Below are 6,205 nucleotides of genomic sequence, written 5' to 3'. Positions count from 1 at the left end.
AATTTCTTATAATTTATGATTTTGATCCTTAAATTATTTTACCACCGATCACCATTCCTAAACTTTTCCGTGTCCAATGTTTTATCCTTTTCATCTATTTTAATTTGCATTTAAATGAATAAATTCATGTTAGAATGAACACAACAATCAGTCATATCATACACGAAATTTATATATTAGGAGATCAAAAAGAGCTTCTTAAACTAATATATATATATATATATATATTAGATGTAATACTGCAAAAAAACGTTTGAGCAAATTAAATATATCATGGGAAACAAGGTGCCAAACTTGAGATGAAAGTTTGTTGTCATCTCAGCCTGTGAAAAATAGATCATACTAGTCAAAAGAATTACTAATACAATGCAATCAATAATCATCTAACAGTCCTTTGCACATGTTTTCTTGCCTTGTTTTGTCCTTTCTCAATCTAGCTGTCTTGCAAATTGAAGATGCCACCTAAAACACATTATTGTCTCTGCTATCTTTGGGTCTACCAGTGTGTGAATATTAGTTATAACTCAAAATAATTATTTTTTATTTATCCAAAACAACTGAAAAAGACATTACTTCAGAAGTAAAGATACAATAAATAAATTATGTAAGAAACCATTTTACAGCTTTTAATAAATAAAATATCATTTTGTAACTTTTAACAAATAGAAGCTTAAATTACAATATAAAATAGAGATACAAGACCAACATAGTAATTTAGCCATAATTTTATGTCTAACACCTATCAGTGTGATGTAGACAAAGAGAAATAAAGCATACTCCAATTCATTTCAAGCTGAATCAGTGCCTGTATCTCAAACACTTCTTCTAGAAGAGAACACAAAGAGCTCTGGTCCAATCCATTCAAGCTGAATCAGTGCATGCCTGTATCTTAAACACCTCATCTAGAGTACCAATCCCACCAGCAAGAACATCTCATCAAATGAATTGTTCCTCACTGCAGTGTCCACCAGCCTTGATGATCAAAACCTGAACTCAAAAGTTAAAATAATCTAGGCAGCAATTACACTCATGAATACCCCAAGTCATTGAGCATAGGTGGTAGATTACGTGGAGTGTGGTAATTTTCGGATGGAAGCATTGATGAAAGTTAGATGTTCTCCATTCCCAACTTCTTTTCCTAATGTTGAATCCACCAACTTGTTTCCCTGATAGCATAACAAGATTTATTATCCCTGGTCCTAACCATGATTAAGAAGTGCAGTCCAAAATATTTCTATCTGCCCAGAAAAAATATATAGAAAAAATAATCATAACTTATAAAGAACCTTGCCACTATCAATGATGTAAATACGAGAAACAATGTGATTAGGAAACAAATGAATGAGATCTTATAGAATGCATATCAGCAAAGTAAGCCAGAAAAAGAGGAAGGATTTACTTGCCTCTTTAGCTGGCCCTTGTGCTTGCACCTAATGTGAATGGCTGGGTCCCATCCTTGAAGTACTAAGATATATAACTCACCTAATGTGAATGGCTGGGTCCCATCCTTGAAGTACTAAGATATATAACTCTCCCTAATCCGCTTGTAATTTCGTCATATTTTTTATTCTCCTCCTGTAATATAAATAAAAAAACAGTGAGGACTGAATTTTCACTGGAATTCCAAAGGACTACAAAATTCTTTATATGAAGTTAGACAAGAGGAAATAAAAGAACAGCATAGAGGAACTCGTATGTGTAGGATCAATTCCTGCCACACATTTATAGCAAAAGCTTGAGCTATTATTTCTTTATTGCTTTATACAGCTGCATCAAACAAATACAGAAACATCCTAATATTTTTTTCCCCAAAATTCAACAGAGATTCATCCTAGTAAGTGAAGAACCGTATCAACATTCACCCAGAAAAACCCAGAACATCAAAGAACATTCATCCTTTTCTAGATTTTATTAAAATTGTTGACATTAATATTTTCACACAAAAATATTTAGACATACTCCTTATGATCTTAAGAACACAAAAAAATAATTATCTCTCCAAAAATTGTCAGAGAAAAATAATGATCGATCCAGAGCACGAACATCCTCACTGGAAATGCAGAGAATGAACATAGGGTTCAATCCATATTCTTCCAACAATATTATCATAAAAAATTCTGAAAATTTTATAGGATACTACCAACCCATATATCAACATAAATCAACTACCTTTTTTTATTTTTAACATTCCAGAACACATTAAATAAAATAAAACAGTATGGATAGAAAACAGAGAATACTCAAACCTAAGTGAGCACCTATCACTTTTTACCAAAATGTGTGTACCATTTAAGCTTCACAATGATATAGACATCACATTTCCTTCAACCAAATATCCTTTTTAATAACACAAGATGCATCCAAGATCAGATCAAAACACCAAAAATCAGAACAGGGCCAAATTTCTCCGTGCATGCGAACGGATCCTCCAAAATCAACATGCAACCACATATATCATCACTTGCATCCACGGATTCGAGCATCAACCAAGTAGAGGTGCTTAGGACTTGTGAAGAACTCATCAAGCAATTTGAACGCATCAACCACAAGCAATTTGAAGTAAAATGGAGACATAGTCAGGGCTTAGGACTGGTGGAAAATTATAATTATAACCCTTTTCGAAAAAGCCTAGTTCTTCAAACTTCAAACAGTTGCAAACCAAGTAAATTTTCCATTATTTCCCTTGCACACCTTACTAAGCTGTTGGAGTTGAGTGAAGTTGATAATGAATTCTTCCAAGTTTGTATAAATGGTTCCCCTTTCCAACATCAAAAGGAAATTGTTAGTTTAATTTACTTGGAAGAGAATGAAAGGAGTATATGGAAGCAAATATATGAGTCTCGGCTTTACTTTACAAATTTTTAAAATTAAAAGGTGTAATAATTTATAGAATAATTGAACACTGTAGGCGAAAGAGGAATTCTCTTGACCTTAGTGGCTATAATCCTTACAGAAGGCATATTTTTTGTAGAGATGTCATGCCTCCAATACTATCCTTCACTGCAATTGAAGATATTTCGTTAGCCAGAAGATGACGTAGCTTTAAAAGCTTGCTAATCTCCTTTGGTATCTGAAACACTTTTGTTTGTCTTACATCCAAGGTCTCCAAGTTCTGGAGCTTACCAATGGATTTTGGAAGACTTTCTATCTGTGTATACCATGAAGCTCAGATACTTCAAGTGGATTAAATCCCCCCCAATTTTCAGGAAGATGATATAGTATAGCATCTTCAAAATCAAGTACCTTCAATGGTATGTATTTTTCAAGTATTCCACTGATTAAGTATTCGGGTAACTTTTGCTTTGTGAAAATTAGAACTGACCGAATGCGTGATCTTTCAGTATTTTCAATTAAATCATTGGAATCTGATCCTATTGTTAAGCGTCTAACGATCGCACTTGACACCAATTGATTATGCTCATCAATATACAGACAAAACCATGTATCCTTGATATTTCCAAGGATCATTTCATGTATTAAGTCATGAACACGACATCCTTTAACTTTGTCATCTATAGTAAATGAAGATACTTGCACCAAACTTGTAGTGATCAACTCCATTAAATGTTGTTGTGCAACTTCTTCTAAAGTTCTTCCATTTTCATGTTTGACAAACCCTTCAGCTATCCACTGCGTAATCAATCTTCCAGATTTAACTTCATAGTCTTCCGGATACATTCTAAAATACAATAAACATGATCTGAGATTGAACAGAAAATCATCATAACTCAAACCAATTTTTCTTTTTAAATACTAATTAACTCAGAATTCCTCTTCAACTCCGAACATAGATTTTGACTAAACCTGTCCATTCAAGTGCACTTTGACATTTGCTATATAAAAGACCACCAATGCAACAATTGCTAGAGGTAAACGTTCACACTTTCTAACCATTTCAAGACCTACGTCTTCATATTCTTTTGTACAGCATCCACCAAAACCCGAAAAAAATGCCTTTCCACATCATAACAATTCCAAAGATTTTTTGTCACTTAAAGGTTCTAGCTTATACACCTGAATGAAGGAAGTTATCTGACAAAACTCTGCAACCTGTGTCCGAAGTAGTGATTGATACCTCTGTGTCCGAATTTGTTAGGTGCAAAGTATCAAGAGCTAGAATTCGAGGTCTACACCTCCAGAAATGAGGAAGGAGCAGAGCACGAAAGAAGAAAGAAGAAGCTTGTAATTTTCTTATTGCCTTTGTTTGTTATTACATGGTTTTTATAGAATTCCTAATATGTAATAATCCTAGGAATATTACAATAACCGTTTTATTGATAAGAATTGCTCAGCAGGATCACAATTCCAAGCAAGGCGATCTGGGAAGGATTTGCAGAAGCTTCTGTTTTGGCAGTTTTCTTCAAACGAAGTCGTGAAGGTAAGTGGGCCTCTTCACCTTTCGTTTGGGCTTTACTTCGTTATGCACCCCCTCTTTTGTGATTCCCACCTCTGAGTTTGCATTTTGTTGTTCTTCTTCTGTTGATATTGTCTTGTTCGTATCATCCCTGGGTCCTTGTAAAATCACCTTGCCCTCAAGGTGATACTCTTCCTGTAGCTTGGTCCAATTTTCCCATGAGGTCTCGTCGGGGGAGAGACCTCTCCATTGAACTAAGACTTCCCAAGGAGCCTCTGGTGATGTTCTTCGGTGGTCTAAGATGGCCAAGGGAGAAATCAGGGGTTGATCATTGATGAAAGTGGATGGGAAGGTCTCTGTTGATGGTGGTGTTGGGGTCCCTCGAAAGGGTTTGAGCTTAGAACAATGGAATACTGGATGTATTTTTGCCTCGTCAGGTAACTTGAGCTTATAGGCAACAGGGCCAATTCTTTCAATAACTTGGAATGGACCGTAGAAACGTTTTGCAAGCTTGGCGGAAACTGAAGAATTTCCCTTGGTCGAAGATTGCCGGTAGGGTCGTAACCGGAGAAGAACCAAATTGCACACCTGATAATTCACCTCCCGACGCTTGTGATCAGCTTGCTTCTTCATCTGGTCTTGTGCCTTTAGCAATTTCTTACGAATGGTTTGAAAAGTAGCGTCTCTATCAGTTAGCAAATCCTCAACAGCTTCAATGTTTGAGGTGCCGGAGATGTACTCCGGGAAATTGAATGGCTTCCGGCCAAACGTTACCTCATAGGGGGTTGACCCTGTCCCTGCATTCCACGAAGTATTGTGGGACCACTCTATCCATGGAAGAAGCTTACCCCATCTCTGAGGTCGTCGGTGCACGAAGGCACACAGGTATTGTTCCACAACCCTATTGATGACTTCTGTTTGACCATCACTCTGAGGATGGTAAGCAGAACTCATCCTCAGGTGGGTATCGCTAGCTCAGAATAATTCCTGCCAAAAGTGACTTATGAAAAGAGGATCTCGGTCGGAGACTAGACTCCGAGGAACGCTATGAATCTTAACCACCACGTTGATGAATAAGGTTGCCACCATGTATGCGGTGTGAGCTGCCGGAAGCGTGCCTAAATGTATCCCCTTCGAGAAGCGGTCCACCACAACGAGGATGGTGGTGTGGCCTTGGTACGGTGGTAATCCCACGATAAAGTCAAGGGAGAGGTCCTCCCATGGCCGGCAAGGTACCGGAAGAGGACACAACAAACCTGCTACCTTCTGGGTTTCATACTTGGTTATCTGGCAATCCAAGCAATTGGTGACAAATTGTTTGACATCTTCACGGATGCCGGTCCAGCTAAAATTTTCCGATATCCTTGCTAATGTTTTTGCGATTCCGGCGTGGCCCCCTGTGGGTGTAGTGTGATACTCCAAAAGTAATGTGGAGGTGATGGGTAATTCACGAGGTAACCAAATGTGACCCTTATGCAGAATCAACTCTTGTGAAATCGTGAAGGTGGGAAAATTGGATGGATTCTGCTCAATTTCCTGCCAGCAGCGTACGTATTCTGGGTGAGCTTGGAGTTGTCGGCGAAGCTCCTCGAGGAATGTTAATGAAGGAACAAAGAGAATCATCAGAAGGGAAGAGCCCTGTTATGGTAATCGTGATAATGCATCTACAGCTTGGTTACGGTTTCCGGCCCGATATTGAATTGTGTAATCGTAGCTCATGAGGCGAGCTAAGTACATGTGTTGTTCCGGCGTCTGTATAACCTGGGTGAGGAGTTCCTTGAGGCTGCGATGGCCAGTCAAAATCGTGAAGCGTTGACCGAGAAGGTATTGGCGCCATTTTTTAATTGCGGC

At 37.8% G+C, this 6,205-nt stretch overlaps 1 long non-coding RNA gene across 1 annotated transcript; it reads right to left on the bottom strand.

Annotated features, from left to right (window-relative positions):
• Nucleotides 1-382: 382 nt before the first annotated feature.
• LOC121174067 (uncharacterized) lies at nucleotides 383-4,001 on the bottom strand. Its single transcript, XR_005889793.1, has 3 exons — nucleotides 2,287-4,001; nucleotides 1,483-1,575; nucleotides 383-1,166 (listed from the first exon to the last, which is right to left on the bottom strand). It is a non-coding gene; the product is annotated as an uncharacterized lncRNA (long non-coding RNA).
• Between the last annotated feature and the right edge of the window lie 2,204 nt (nucleotides 4,002-6,205).

This window comes from Glycine max, chromosome 18, assembly GCF_000004515.6.
Source record: "Glycine max cultivar Williams 82 chromosome 18, Glycine_max_v4.0, whole genome shotgun sequence".
NCBI lineage: Eukaryota > Viridiplantae > Streptophyta > Magnoliopsida > Fabales > Fabaceae > Glycine > Glycine max.
Note: the sequence above shows the minus strand (reverse complement) of the source record. Positions and strands in the feature narration are given on the sequence as shown.